Consider the following 16,844-nt stretch of genomic DNA (forward strand, 5'->3'; position numbering starts at 1 on the left):
GGTCCAACTGAATTCATCATCATTCCTCACCTTTGTACTCTTCCTCTTGAAGTTCTGTGGCCAATGATACCACCAATCCAAAAAGCAAAAAACCTGGGAGTCATCTACGACTTCTGCAATAAACTTAAAAAGCGCACTCCCCCCAAATGTGTCCCTGGAGTTTGCAAATGTTACCTTTATGACAAAGACTGCAGGTATGATTAAGTATCTTGAAATAGGGAGATTGCCTGGAATACCCAGGTAGGCCCTAAATACAAACATTAGCATCCTACAAGAGAGAAGTAAAAGGAAATCTGACACCCATATCAGAGAAGGTGATGTGAAGATGGAGCAGCAATCAGAGTGATGTGGCCACAAACCATACAATACCTGCAGCCACCGGAAGCTGGAAGAGACAAGGAATGGATTCTCCCCTAGAGCTTTATGGAAGCCACTCACAAGGAGTGGGTACCTGCCAATACCTTGATTTCAAGGCAATGATACTGACTTTGAACTTCTGGCCTCCAAAATCCTGAGAGAATACGTTTTTGTTTTAAGCCATCCAGCTCATGGTATTTATTACACAAAAGCCACAGGAAACACATACAACTTCTATCTTTCTCTTTTCTTCCTAACACAGCCTTGGTCTCTAAGACCTATCTCATATCCACCTATTCCTTTCTCCATTAACCATTGCTTTGGACTACTTAAATATCCTGACTGGTCTCCTTGCCTTTAGTCTCACCAACCCTGAATAAATCCTTCACCATTATTCAAATATTCTCTAAAATATAATCATCTGAGTCCAACACTTACTACCTCATGCCTTATCACAGGAAACAACTCCTAAACGGTACACTTTATTCAACACTTTTATATACATTTGATATTGATTTCAAAATATAAAATCCTTGAGGTAAGGCGGATTATCCTTCTCCCATTATGCTGATGAGGAAACTGAAGCAGAGAGAATAAATGACTTATCCAAAATCATGGCTAGTAAATAACAATTTATATCCTGATGCTAATCTTTCTGTCTCGTATTCTCTCCACTCTATTACATTTTTTAGATGCTTTAGGCTGTCTTTCCCTCTCTACTCTCCAACATCAACTCTTTGCTCCAAACTGATTTTTATTTTTCTCCAAATATATCATACACATTTCCACTTTCCCTACCTCTGATCCCTTCTTAGAATCCCCTCCTTATCATTCTCAACAGGTCAAATACAATACTTGTTCTTCCTTCTACCCTAGATGTCAGCAATACCTCTCATTTGTATGGTACTTTTTAGATTATAATGTGTTTTCAAATATATTTTCTTTGGATCTTAAAAACCTTGTGAAATAGATGAGAAAAACCCTTTGGAGATGAAGAAAAATAGTATCAGAGAAAATAAGTAGCCTAACAGGGGCTCCAAATCAGCAACTCTGACTTTAAATCCTGTCCTCACTCTATATTAATAAATGCTGCCTTCCCTTCACCTAACTTCTACAGTATTTTCTGTCTTGCCCCTAATTTGGCATTTGATATAATACCAATTTAGGATTACCAGGGCTTATTCCCTATCTCTCCGGGGACAATTCCAATATATTTCTGAAATCAGTCATACCTGTGTTCTTTAAAACTCATTTTTTTTTTAAGATTTTATCTATTTTTTGACAGAGAGAGACATAGTGAGAGAGGGAACACAAGCAAGGGGAGTGGGCGAGGGAGAAGCAGGCTTCCCGCAGAGCAGGGAGCCTGATGCGGGACTCGATCCCAGGCCCCTGAGATCATGACCTGAGCTGAAGGCAGACGCTCAACGACTGAGCCACCCAGGCGCCCCATAAAACTCATTTTATAAGTACTTGAGATATAATTGATGTACAATAAATGCATATAAAGTGTACAATCAAGTCAGTTTTAACATATACATCATCACCACAATCAAGATATGGAAAATTTCTATGACCCCTGAAGTTTCTTTGTGTCTTTTTGCAATTTCTCCCTCCTACCCCTCTCTAGCAACTAATGATTTGCTTTTCATTTTAGATTAGCTGCATTTTCTAGAATTTTATATAATAAAATTATACAGTACAGACTTTCCTACTTATCTGGGTTCTTTCACTGGATATAATTATTCTGAGATTCATCCACATTGTTGGGCTCAAGAATTTTTATTCCTTTTTATAGATCTACCAGGATCTGTTTATCATTTAACTGTTGACAGACTTTCGAGTTATTTCCGGTTTGAGGCTATTACAAATAAAGCTGCTATGAACATTTATGTAAAATCTTTTTTTAAAAAATATTTTATTTATTCATGAGAGACAGGTAGAGAGAGAGAGAGAGAAGCAGAGGGAGAAGCAGGCTCCCAAGGAGCAGGGAGCCCGATGCGGGACTCGATCCCAGGACTCTGGGATCATGACCTGAGCCGAAGGCAGACGCTTAACCATCTGAGCCACCCAGGCGCCCTATGTAAAATCTTCATTTGGATACACAGGGAGGTTCTTAGTAATTTCTGCTTCTACACCATTTACCTATTATATCTTATTAGTAACGCTGGTTATTACAGTGCAGTGATTCTCATTGGGCATTCATTTATGGCCACAAAAGGACCACTGCTCTACCTCAGTAGTTTATTTATAATAGGCAACCAATTGTTTACAGATCTGTGGTCTTATAGATCCACATGCTACTTAAGAGGCTGAGGCTGTGTGCATTGTGTATATTCTGCCTAACACAGAGAAGGCATTTAAAAAATGCTGAATAAATGTTTGTGGTTTATAGTGCTTATTTCTGGAATAAGCATATTCTTTTATATTGAATTACATTATTAATAAAATGTAATTGCAAATGATGAATAATAAAACTTGGAAAAAATATATGAAGAGTTTAACATATACAATATACAGATATTTTATAGAAAACCTGTTAATATAACTGGTTTAAGAACAAAGAGCCATAACTAAAAATAAAAATTTCATGTTAAAACTACACAGAAAATGTGTATGAGTGAACTAGTAAAAATTGCAACTCAATTACTTCTCTCTAGAAAGTTAAAATAAGATATTTTTCACTATTTTTTTAGAATCAATTTTTCTTTACAAATATTATAGTACCACAATTTAAAATTTTGTTCTAAAGCAAAAAACAAATACCTGTATTTTTCTATGAAAGGAAGTACACTTTTTAGAATAGATTCACGTTGAGTACTCCTATTTGAGAATATGCTTTCACTTTCTCTAAACAGTAATAAAAGTATATGTGATCTTTAATATGACAATGCTTTATTTCCCACAGTTCTTCCTTTAGTGTTTATTAAGTTTTCAGGCAGAATTTCAAATGGATTGCTGTATCTGAGCTATAAAAAAAAAATCATTTAACTTTTATAACTAGCCATCTTTTAATCAAACAAAGATTTTTTAATCATTTTACTACATAAAGAAGTCCCTTCTAGTTCAGAGGTTAAGGAACAGACTGAGATTTACCTGGATTTAATAAATCAGTTAAACCAGTAACTGAACTATTAGAATTTCCTCTCATTGCTGGTGGCCACAGAGTCATGCTGATTGTTATTTTCTACATTAAGGAAAGATTAGTTAATATATATTGAGTAATTCACCAGGTATCTTTACCTTACTCTGGGCTCATAATTCTAAGAAAGGGGTTTTTAAAATCCAGTTATAAGTGAGGAAATCAAAGGTTAAATTAACTTACCCTTTGTCCTATATATAATAAAATTGGGATTTGAGAGGTCTATTTGACTATAAAATTCAAATTCCTAGTCTTTTCTCCCTATCCCATCATGTTATCATTCATAAGGATTCAATCACAGTACATAAGGAATATCAGCTGTTAATTATCAATTCATTATTACTAGAAAGCAAGCCTGAAGAAAGGACAGATCTGATTCACTCTTTCAGATCCTTACATGAGCAAGTTAAATTCAAGTCAGTTTTAGCCAATTAGCATTTAAAGAGTTTTTTTTTCTTCCCTAAGGAGTTTTTAAGCACTCACATCAAGTACTCAAGAGTTCCAATGTGTTTCCCTTGGAATATGTACACAACTACAGTGGCTTTACTCAACAGGTCTCTGCACTGCTGTCTACTTTAAACGTGTCTTATTATGGATTGAACCACGTCTCCCCCTCACCCCAATATGTTGAAGTATTAACACCCAGTACCTGAAACTGTTACCTTATTTGGAAACAGGCTCTTTACAAAGATAATCAAGTTAAAATGAGGTAATTAGGGGGACGCCTGAGTGGCTCAGTCGGTTAAGCATCTGCCTTCAGCTCAGGTCTTGATCCTGGGTCTGGGGAGCGAGCCCCGCGGTGGACTCAGCTTCTCCTCCCTCTGCCCCTGTCCCCAGCTTATTCTTTCTCTCTCTCTCTCGCTCTCAAATAAAAAAAATCATTTAAAAAACTGAGTAATTACGATATCCTTACATAAAGGGGATACTTGAAGACACACACACAGGGAGAACACCAAGCGAAGATTGGAGACCCACTGCCACAAGCCATGGCACTAACAGAAGCAAAGAGAATGACAGAGAATAGATCCTTCCCTCATAGGTTCCTTCCCTCAGAAGGAATCAACCCTGCCAACAATTTGATTTTGGACGTGATTTAACTACACTAAATTTTAATGGACTCAACATTTCAACTAAAAGACAGAATAGGAATAAAAAAGTAGCCCAACTGTATGCTTTTTTAAAGAAATAAGAGGACACAGGTATGTTAGAAGATATACCATGCAAACAATAAAGATAGGCAGGCTGGAGTTCCCTATTTTTAACATCAGATAGACTTCAAGACAAAAATATTACTGGAGATACAGCGGTGTATAACAGTAAGAAACGTGTATGCACCTAATAACAATGCTTTAAAATACAAGCAGTAAACACTGACAGAATTATGGAGAAAGACAACACACAATAATATTTGGAACTTTTAATATCCCTCTCAAGAGCTGATAGAACTAGTCCCCAGCCCAAAGTCACTAACGACATAAAAGATCTGAACAATACTATCGACCACCTTGACCTGATATTTATAGCGTAGAATACACATTCTTTTTAAGTACAACACAGTATGCTCATTAAGACAGCTCTGCTGGGCCATTAAGACAAATCTTAACAAATTTTAAAGGAATGAACGCACACAGAAAATGTTCTCTCTCTCTCACACACACAATTAGAAATCAATGAGTTATCAAGAAAATCCCAAATATTCAGAAATATTAAATAATCCACATGTTGACTGAAGGAATCAACAAAGGAAACTGGAAAGTGTTTTTAACTGAGTAATAATTAAAATATATTATTAACATTTGTGGGATATTGCTAAAGCAGCGCTTAGGGTAAAATTTATAGTTTTCAATATACCTATTAGAAAAGAATGTCTAAAAATCAATGGCCTATAACACACTTACCACCTCCTACCCATCAGGATGGCTCTTATTAAATAAAACAAAAAACAATAAAACACACAAAAAATAGCAAGTGTTGGTGAGGACGTGGAAGAAAAAAATCCTTGTGCACTGTTGGTGGTAATATTAAGTGTAGGCATTGTGGAACACAGTATGGGGGTTCCTCAAAAACGTAAAAAAAAAATAGAATATCATATGATCCAGCAATTCTACCTCTGGGTATATACCCCAAAGAACTGAAAGCAGGCACATGAACATATATTTGTACACAAATATCCACAGGACCATTATTCACAATAGCCAAAAGGTAGAGATACTCCAAGTGTCCATCAACAGAAGATAAACAAAATGTGGTATACACATATAATGGAATATTATTTAGCTTTAAAAATGAAGGAAATTCTTGGGGCACCTGGGTGGCTCAGTTGTTAAGCATCTGCCTTTAGCTCAGGTCATGATCCCAGGGTCCTGGGATGGAGCCCTGCATTGGGCGCCCTGCTCAGTGGGAAGCCTGCTCTCCCTCTCCCACTCCCCCTGCTTGTGTTCCCTCTCTCACTGTCTGTCAAAAAATAAATAAAATCTTAAAAAAAATGAAGGAGATTCTGATATGCACTACAATATGGATAAATCCTGAGGACAACTATGCTAAATGAAATAAACCAGTCACAAAAGGACATTTTCTAATATGAATACGAGGTTTCTGGAGTCAAATTCATAGAAAACAAAGTAGAAGGGTGGCTTACCAGGGGCTTGGGAAGAGAGCAGAATGGGGAGTTACTGTATAATGGGTACAGTTACAGTTTTGCAAGATGAAAAGAGTTCTAGAGATGAATGGCAGTGATGACTGCATAAGAGTGTGAATGTATTTTATGCCACTGAACTGTAAACTTAAAAATAGTTAAGGTAGTAAAAAAAAAAAAATCAATGGCCTAGGCTTCTCCTTGAAGAAGCCAGAGAGAGTGCAAGGCATACTCAAAACAAATAGAAGGAAATAAAGCACAGACATAAAGTGAATAGGAAACAGACCACAGAACAAGTTAAAGCCCAAACGGTCCTTTAAAGAGAATCTTCAGCTAGAATGCAAAATTGATAAACTTTCAAGGAAAACAAGAGGAGGAAAAAGAGGGTGGGAGGCAGCAAAAATAAAATCTGGAAAAAAGATATTCAGAAGGATCAGGATGGCAGAATGTTCCAGAAACCAAGAGTGAAGAGTATTTCAAGGAGTGGTTGTCAGTGTCAAATGCTGCTGATAGGTCAAGTAAGATATAAACCAGTCTATTCGACTTAGCCACAAGGAATTACTGATGACCTTATAATAGCACATAGTAGAGTCAGACTGCAACAGACAAAGATAAAGAGTGTAGAGAAATGAGAAGTGAAAACTGTAAGTAGAGGCAATTCAATCTGAAGAAGTCTGTTTCTAAAGATAGAGCAAGGGAGTTAGCTGGAGGGAAATAAGGGCTCAAGGGAGGATACTGGTATTTTTATAGAATGGGAGAAACTAGAGAATGTTTTTCCCCCAGATATATTGTTTTTATTATAGTAAAATATAGTGAGAATGTTTTGACAGTGGTTGGAAAAGACTAAAAGAAGGAAAAGTTAAAGACAGAGGAAACCGATAATAGACAGCACAAGGTCCCTGGATAGGGAGAAACTGGATTCAGTGCATGCGTAAAAAAATTAGCCTTAAAACAGAAGGAGACCCAGTGATTGGAAAAAAGAGAAAAAGAAGGGTGCAGTTACAGTTAAGTTTATAGGTGGGTGGTGACAAGTAGTGAGAGTTCTTGTCTGATAGCTTTGGCTTTTATGTCATTTCTCTTTGAAACTATAGGTAGAGGTAGACTGCTGAGAAGAGAGGAGATAAAGTACAATTTTGAGGAAAATGAAACATGAGAAAAGTGTGGAGAAAAAAACCCCAGAAGGATGGCTAGGAGGTATTGAAGACCCAAATAAAATTGGAAGACCACAAATTTGTAGTGGCAATAATTACGGCTTTTGAGTTTTATCTCAATAAACTGCCAAAAAATAATCAATGGCTTTGAACTTTTTTTTTTAAAAGCATAATCATTACTTAGTACTTATATATAGTACTCAATATATGCCATTGTTCTAGGTACTTTTTATATATTAAATAATTTAATTTTCACACAATCTTGGGATAGGTATCACCTGGTATCTTCATTTTACCAGTAAGGAAAACAAAGCACAAAGAAGTTAAGGGAACTGGCCCAAGACCACACAACCAGCAAGTATTAAGAGTCGAGGTCTGAACCCAGTCTGTGCTCTTAACACTATGCTGTACTGGCTCTCAAAGTAAAGCTAAGTAAACCTAGTTGAAGGAAGTAGAAAGAAATGAGGGAAAAACAATAAAAAACAAAGAGGCAGTGATTCCTGTAAATAGAAATAATTCTCATACAGGTATGGTTTGTATAGTTTTATAAGGCATGTAAAAGGCATCAAAAATAAAAGCAACTGTGCTCACAGAGTAAAAGAAAGCCACAAAAAAGGAAATGAGCAGTGTTGGAAGATCCAAAGCAGAAAGGAGAGAAGCAAAGAGACAAAAAAAGGGGGGAAATAGAGGTAGTCAAAACGTAAAAAGGAGAAAAAGATAAAAGTAGAAGAAATATACAACACACACACCCCTCAGTAAATAACACAAGTAAAAGAGAAAAACGAAATGGAAGCAAGTGAGTCCTGAAAACTCTAACATTTTATTTTATTTTTGTTCAGACCAAACATTTCTCAATTTTATCAAAGAGCAGAAATACAATATTTAATAGATACTAGTACTAAATATGCTTGCTAAGAGTAGGTGAGGATCAGACACTTAGATTAAGATCTGAAATAAGAGGAAATCATTTAAAAAGGAATTATCTAAAGTTGTTTCAGAAGTCAGAGGGGTAGAAGTTCCACAAAATCCTGATCCCAGGGATTCATAGTTATATGGTTATATGCTACCCCAAGATATCCGTAGTTATGCTGAATGCATCAAAAACAATCGAAACCAAATGAATAGCAAATTCCCTCAACATACAGAAATACATACATTTCAAAAGTTATAGGATAGCAATACAGAATACCGAAATTACAGACTGATTAGTTATAAAACATTTTTAAGTTTTTAGAGCTATACCAAAAAACTACTAAAATAGAACACTCAATGTGGAAACAAGGATGATACTATTCTCCAAGAGTGAGACATTAATAAGTTTCATCTATCAATTTTCACTATTCTAAGACAGTTATCAACATGAAATACCATGATGATACAAGTCAAGTGATTTACTCCAGAATCAGTTATGTAAAAATGTGCTAGCTAAGGTCACCCTTGGCACTAATAATGTTAGTGAATTAATGTAATAATATGCCCTTCAAGCAGGAGTATAATATAAAGCTAATGTACACAAGCATTATTTTAGATCCTGTGACTAAGAATTTAGGCTCATTGCCTAAAATGGGGCAACACATTTCCAATATAAAGAACAAAGAAAACTAATGTGGCTTTCAGTTTAACCAGGGGATAAACTTCCCCCAACCATTCCTAGGTACACGGAGAACTGTTCTGGTTGTCAATGTGAGGCATTTAAAGTAAAAACACCCCTTTATAAAGCTTATATGAAAAGTATGCTTGGTAGTAGTCTACAAAATATCAGAACCACAGGGGGGAAAAAGTATATATATACATTTGATATATGTAATACTTATAAAGATATTAAAAATTATAGCTGGAAGGAGCCTAATTAATTAGGGACCCCCTAACTAATGAAGTAAACCCCTTTACAACAGTCTTTGACTCTTGACCATTTTCAGTGACAATTTTTATCCTTTACAGGGCTAGGAAGACTTACTAAAAATTTAAGAGAATCATTGTAGGCATGGAGGATATAGCACGTTACTGGTTTTTACACAGTTATCAATAATGTTTTATAATAACAATATATTGTTAATCACTCCCTCTGACATTTTATTATGAAAAATCTCAGATGGAGCAAAATTTAAAGAATTTTACAGGTGAATACATGCATAACCATACCTAGACTCTATTGTTAACGTTATTATACTTGTTTTATCACATATCTATTCATCCACCAACCCATCTTGATTTTTGATGCTTATTTATTTACTTATGTAAAGATTTATCCATTTATTGAGAGACCATGTAGGGGGTGGGGGGGAGGGGAGGGGGGGCAGAGAGAGAGAGAGAGAGAGAGAATCCCAAGTAGACTCTCTGCCAAGCACGGAGCCCGAAGTGGGGCTCAATTCCATGACCCCAAGATCATGACCTGGGGTGAAATCAAGAGCCTGGCACTCAACCAAATGAGCCACCCAGGCGCCTTGATGCTCCACTGTTTAAATGCCTATTAAAACGGTATCTAAATGCAGTTTCTGAAGCAAAGTCTAATATACTAAGGATGTGTAAGAGATAGGACAAGCACTTGGGGCTGTTGGCATACAATCTTCAGTGTTGCTACAGGACAAACATCAGTCATGTACTTCCTTTAATTCATGGTCAATGAAATATATTTCTTATTACCCATTATATTTAGCTATGAGGTGTACCAAAGTAGTAAAATGCTAATTCTGAAGACAGACTTGAGTTTGACAGGTGTATTATCAGTTTCCTTACTTGCAAAATAAGATATTAGCAGCAATATCAAAGAGTTAATGTGAAATTTAAATGAGATGCTGTAGGCAATGTTTAGTATAATGCTGGCTTTTTGAAAGGGCTCAACAAATGTTAGCAATTATTGTTAGTGTATTTTCCCATTTGTTCTACCACAATTGGTTCTACCTGTTATGTGGTTATACATACCTATGCAATTGTTTGTGGCATTTTCCCCCTTACTTTATGTGTTCAAATACTACTAGGAAATCTATTTTACTGAGATTAAAGAAAGAATAAGTGAATGGGTACAAAGCACAGGCATTCTCCATTTTCCCACTCCATTCCCTGAAGGAAATATATGTTCATTCCATTACCAAAAACAGTGATAGTATACGCAGAGGAAAACACATTGGGCGCATCTTTTGCTTTTTATAGCACTGGGTGACAGGTGACTAAGATAAACTGAACTAATTGTGCTCTGCCCACTTTAGACAACCGCTGCTCCCTCCTAAACCCTCAAACACATAATTATAATTTCTATCAAATTTTGCCCAATCCAAACAAAACGTGCTGTTGTCACTGATCACATGTCCAAATGTTTTTTATATCTACAGACAACATATGTATGTCAGTTTTTTTATTTTTAAGGATTTTATTTATTGTTTGACAGAGACACAGCGAGAGAGGGAACACAAGCAGGGGGAGTGGGAGAGGGAGAAGCAGGCTTCCCGCAGAGCAGGGAGCCGGATGCGGGGCTCGATCCCAGAACCCTGGGATCATGACCTGAGCTGAAGGCAGACGCTTAACGACTGAATCACCCAGGCGCCCCATGTATGCCAGTTTTGTTTGTGGCATACGAGTAGACGGATTCATAAAACTTCCACCATCTACATACCTCTTTAAAGACTTGATTTTCAAGTAAAGCCTGCAGAAGCAAGCTTGAAATCTACTTTTCTGCTCACCTTGAAGGATTAGTCTTAATGCTTTCTCTTGGCCAGAGGAATCAGAATCTAATTGCAAAATTTAAAATCACTCCTATATCACTTCAAGGAAGTAACATACTGCTAAGCCTTCTGCAATTAAGACATATGAGAATATATTAGATACTAAAGGGTATACTTCATCTTAAAAATTAATTTGGGTGAGGCTTCTTTAACCATACTTTTAAAAATAATTTTGTCTTTTGTTAAACCATATATTTGACATATTCAAAAATAAAGATAACGCCAAAATAATAAAATCAATGAACTGTATCAAATTGGTAGCTTAACTAAGCAGAAAAGTAATTCAAGTGACTTCTGAACATCATAAGTACTCTGATTATACACCTTTATATAATATATTCTAAGGACAAAAAAAATGCAAAGAACTCCTAAACTTTACTGGGAAGTTTATTGATAGTAGAATACTGTTATGGTGATTCTGAAACGACTTTATGTATATAGAATAGGATTAATGTATATCAATTTTATTAGGCACCAAGATTTTCATTTAAGAGACAAATGTAAAATCAAAGAAGTTAAGGAAAAGTCTGCTATGTTAAATTTGAATTGGATATATCACTATGAACTTATGATTCAACAAACAAGCGAAAAACCATTTTTTAGTTCTCTCCTCTGAAAGGGCCTCGAAGCAATGACACTCCAGCAGCAATGAATATGTCAACATCCTGATCTTGGTTTCTACATACCATTTCTCATCAAAAAGAACCAAGACTCCTTAGATAAACAGCCCATTCCAGATCTAGAGCAAAGAAAGTAACAAGGTAAGCCTAGGGTATCTTGTGCCAGAAAGCACTCCAAGAATGCTCCAATGGCAAGCAGGAGTGTTTAAAAAAAAAAAAAAAAAAAAAACACAGGAGCCAGGTTGAAAGGGTTCCTATTGGGACAATTTGATCAAAAAGAAAAATGACTGTAACAGTTATAAAAAAATGAATAAATACATTAAAACTCATGAGTCCATAGTGTATCTCGCAAAAAAAGAAAAAAATGCCACCCCTGGGGGTAACTATTTCTCCAACCCTTTCTTTGAATATTGATAAAGGGAAGAAATTAAGCATTTACTCTGCATTTTCAGGAGGAACTTTAGTTTACCCCTAATGAAGGAAATCTTTTTTACATTTTAATCTCCAGTAAAACTGATTTAATCAAGACTCACCAAGGAGTGTTAAAATCTCTAAGCAAAAGGTAGCCAGAAACAGGATATTTGCTTGGTGTCAAAGTATTACCACAAAGAGCAAACCACACCCTTATAATAGATTTGGTAGTCACCACTTCAGTGGTCATTTGGCATCACTAACAGTGTAGCAATCTGACATTACATACCAGTTTATGAAGCAGTATGAACTACACAGTATCACCTATCAAATATTCTTGCCAAAGAAAGTTTCACCTCAAGCTAATCAAGTTTTTCTTTAGACCTAACTTCCAGTAACAGAAATTCAAGGGGGTAGGGGGAATAAATTAAATGCCACTATGAGGAAATAGACAAGTCTAGAATGTGGGAGCATTCTATAAGACAACTGGTTTGGTCAATTAAGTGTCAGAAAAAAAGGAGACGGGTATTATTCTTTTTAAAAGGACTAAAGGCATAATCATCAAATGCAATACATTAATCTTGGCTGAATACAGAAGGGGACAAATTTCTCAAGGAGATTTTAGAACAAACAGGAAATTTCCATATGGATTGTTAATTTAGAAAGGTGTTGACAAGGATGTTGGGGATAAGTAGGAGAATGTCCTTTATTTTTAGGAAATGCATGCAGAAATAGTTGAGGGTCCTGATGTTTGTAACTTTCAAATGGTTACACACAGACAGTGAAAGGGAGAAGTGAGGAGGGAACAATAAATGTTACTGAATCTACACAGTGGAATATTCACTATTTCTCAATTTCGTAAGACAAATTTTTCATAATAAAGTTAAAAGTGTTCCCGTACTGAGAGGCAAAGTAGAAATATACCTACGCTGGAATTATATCTGGGTACAATTTTCACTTCTAGCTGTGTGATTTGTCTCATCTCTATAAAATTCAAGTTAACAGTATCTAAGTCATTAGGTCGTTCTGAGGACTAAGTAAGATCACATATGTAAAATGCCTGTGTTGCACAAAATAAGTAAATCTAGTTTCCATAATGAATGAACGTTATCATCCTAAAATACAAGACTACAGGAAAACATTATTTTCACATTGCGTGATAAGGAAACTACATTAGTTACAATTAAATATTATTAATCCACTGGCAGTCAATGTGAAGTAATGAGGGAAATGAAGATTTATATAATACCTTTTTTAATAGAATAATTCTAACTGAAAGCTGAGGCAAAAGGAAATCACAAAAATTTTACCTAGCCAAACTATTTGCCACCTATCAAATTATTTAGTGTGCTTATGGTATTAGTCTGTATCTGAAAAAACCTGTAAGAAAATAAGTGGAAGAGAATCTTTTCCTGACCTCAACAGATTTAATCTACTTATATGTTGAAAAAACTTAAGTTTTTGTCTTCATTTCTCTAAGTTCCAATAAAGTACACAATTACTAGTCTTTATTCTAAATTCTGGTTAAGATTCATAGAACTCACAAGGATGCGATTTCCTTTCATCAGTTCTAATGTACTTGTCATTTCACTGGCAGGTAACCCCTTTTTCTGGCTAGGCCAGCAGAAAATGACTAGATGCAGAGTGATCCTCAGGTAGGGAAGAAAAAGAGGTGGTGTTGTTATTTTTTAAGAGTGCCATCCTTTTCTTCCAGTACCAGAGAAAAAGCAGCGGGGGGGGGGGGGGGGGGGGGGGGGGGGACAGGTCTCGGGCTCGACCAGGTGAGAGGAGGTAACACGTCTACCTTCTTTGGGTTAGGGTGTTTGGCAAATGGGCATGCAAATGATGGGGAGCACCCTGGACGATCGGGGGTGATTCTCCTAACTGGGGGGCCCCAATGCTAGTCTCCCTCCCTGAAGGATTAAATGCCATTGAAGGGACCCCTATGGGGTGTCTCCCTGAGCGGATGGGGTGACAAGACCAGGCTTTCCTTTCCGTCCAGCGCCCAGATGGGGGGACGCGTGGTGTCAGCCCCTCGGCGGGCGCAACCCGAGGGCACTGACGGCGAGGAGTGGCTGGTCATTGACCCCACTGGGGCCAGGCGGCCCGCTCGCCCTCCCCTCCCCATTACCTGAGGGCGGCGGTGCCGGGGCCCGGAGGCCTGGTGCTCCTCCTCCTCCTCCCCGCCAGGCTGAGGCGGCGAGGTGGCGGCGGCGGCGGCGGCGACAGCCCGGGGGGAGGGGGCGGAGCGCGCGGCTCGCTGCCTCTCTCCTCCCCCGGGAGGCTGAGGGGACCCTATCTCGGGCCGCCGCGCCTAGGCCCGTGGACAGCCTGTGGCTGGGGCATGGCGGCACAACCAGCAGCGTGCCTGCGAGGTGGGAGAGTGCGAAGCGGCCGGAGGGAAGCACCCGCGGCGCTCGGAGGGGCCTGAGGGGAGGAGCGAGGGGGCCCGGGGAGCCGCGCGCGGGCGGCCGTTGGGGGCGGTTGGCCGAGGGCAGGCGGCGGTTTGGGGAGCGCGGCGACGGCTCGCGTTTTCTCGATGGGGCGGGGTGGGGAAGGGGAAGGGGACTGAGGGGAGGGGAGGGGGAGGTTGGGAGGGAGCCGCCGCCGCGCGCGTGCGGGCCGGCGCCGCGGCCGTTGCCGCTCCGCTCACTCCAGCCTGTTTGGGGGCACTTTGTTTGTGTCCCACAATGCTCTGCGCGGGCGGCCGGGCTGTGGAAGGGGAGGGAAGGTGGGCGGGGCACAACGAGCTCGGGGGCGGGGCGCCAGCAGGGTGGGGGGGGTGGGGAAAACGCGGTTAATGCGCAAGCGCAGAAGAGGCCGCTCGGGGTCCTTGGGACTTGAACTGTGGTTCAAGTGGGTGTTTGGGTCTCCTTACACACCCGTGGGTTTTGACACCGTCTGTGCGTGTTTGTGTATGTGCACACGTGCGGATTTACATTCGTATGCGGCAGAAGTACTGCCCAATTTGGCCTTCCTCTAGCCGTCTTCTCAGCCGGCTCTCCACTTACAGTGACAGAAGCGTTTCTGGGCATGGTTCACGCTTATTGCATTTTTTTCTCTTTGAACTGAAAACGAAAGAAACTCCTCGTTTCTCGAGTGGTTTGTGTTAGCCGGGCCGAAACCGGAACACCCAGCCCCTTTCTCTCGGTAAGGGAGGTTAGCCAGTAGTCCACCCATTTTTCACACTGGGAAACTGAGGCCTGCGAAGACAGGTGGCCAAACACGTGAGGGATGCGGTCGCTTTCTTTGTAGACAACTGGCCCGCGGCCTGTATCCCCGATTTTGGAACCGCCTTTAGAACTGGCATTCTTTCAATGCCCTAAGATTGTTCTAGCCTTGCCCTGAGCGATCTGGCAGGAAGTGTGGTTCTGAAATGACTGGAGAAATCAACACCCAAATCTATCTAATTTCCCCAACACGGGGGCACCTAGATCTGTTCCAAAAAAATATGCCTATTCTTTCCACAACCTCGAATCTCATTTTATTACACCATCACTTTCCTGGGCCTTACCGCTGCGGGGCGGGGGGGGGGGGGGGGGGCGGGTATTGTGCGGGGCACCGCAAAGTGACCGGTACTGCCTGGGGGATTTTAGAGTTCTTGGTCAACTGCAGAATCTCGTAATATGTTAAAACATCCAGAACCCTAATCCTTTTTTCCCCCAGGCCTGGCGGGACTGAGACCCGGCAGTGGGAGGGGCGTTCACCGCAGGCGGAGGGCGCCCCAGGTGCGTGGAGGCGGACTGGGGTGCGGGCCTGAAGGCCCAGAGCATCTCCCGCTGTCTGCTTTGAGTACTTTGTTTTCCCACGCCTCCAGCTTTTAAACTGAAAGACTTCCCTCCAAAGGGCTTTTTGTGCAAGGTGAGTTGACGTCCTGCTTCAAGTGGAGTGGATTTTTTCTCTGAAACACTTGGCAATATCTAACATTAACCCCTTCCCTAATCCCTTTGATGAGCAGCCAAGCATCCTGGCACCCTAATTCTAACAATTGAACTGGGCTTTAGAAATAAAGGCAATAAAAACAACGTCTAATTTTATAGTCCTTTGCAGTTCCAACAAATTCTCAAGTATGTAAAATGTTTAATCCTCATGGCAACTATACTGTATAGGTTGTACTGTTACTCCCATCATGATTTTTATTATTCCCATTTCAGAGATGGGGAGAGTCAGAAAGATGTGAATTAGGCCCAGAAAGTGTGTGCCGAGATTTGCAGAAGGGGAAGAAGAAGAAGGCGGAAAGCACCCTAACCTGAGGAGAGGGATGGTGGCGGCAGGGCAAGAGGCTGCGGAAGGAGCAGGGTCTTGAACCCCTGGTTTGGTGTATGTTAGACTGTGAGCACGACATAAAAACTGGAGAAGAATCAGGGTGGGAATCAAGTAGTCAAACAAATCCCATCTACCTCTCTTAGGGCATGTGGTAAGACAGTTAATAAAAGACATTAGGTAAATCTTTACTGTTTCTTAAGGGACCCAGGTAGCAACTCTTTTGGAGGTTAGACACACACAAAAGACTTTCCTTGCTCTTCGTTATTCTCGCCTCTCCTTTTCCCTCCCTTTTGTGCTTTTCAATTTTACATTTAAAAACTCCATCGGGCGCCTGGGTGGCTCAGCTGGTTAAGCAACTGCCTTCGGCTCAGGTCATGATCCTGGAGTCCCAGGATCGAGTCCCACATCGGGCTCCCTGCTCGGCAGAGAGTCTGCTTCTCCCTCTGACCTTCCCCCCTCTCATGTGCTCTCTCTCTCTCATTCTCTCTCTCAAATAAATAAATAAAACCTTTTAAAAAAAAATAAAAAAAAAATAAAAACTCCATC

General features: G+C 39.6%; 1 protein-coding gene across 2 annotated transcripts in view; it reads right to left on the reverse strand.

The window, feature by feature from the left end:
• The window catches only part of ZBTB44 (zinc finger and BTB domain containing 44), a 55,669-nt gene extending 41,037 nt beyond the window's left edge, over positions 1-14,632 (reverse strand). Inside the window, exon 1 of one of the 2 annotated variants that reach the window (XM_035722691.1) lies at positions 14,164-14,632. The gene's annotated coding sequence lies outside the window, so the exon portion shown is untranslated. The remainder of the gene's footprint in view (positions 1-14,163) is intronic. The other variant, XM_035722692.1, reaches the window with a different exon arrangement.
• Between the last annotated feature and the right edge of the window lie 2,212 nt (positions 14,633-16,844).

This window comes from Zalophus californianus, chromosome 11 (assembly GCF_009762305.2).
Source record: "Zalophus californianus isolate mZalCal1 chromosome 11, mZalCal1.pri.v2, whole genome shotgun sequence".
Lineage (NCBI taxonomy): Eukaryota > Metazoa > Chordata > Mammalia > Carnivora > Otariidae > Zalophus > Zalophus californianus.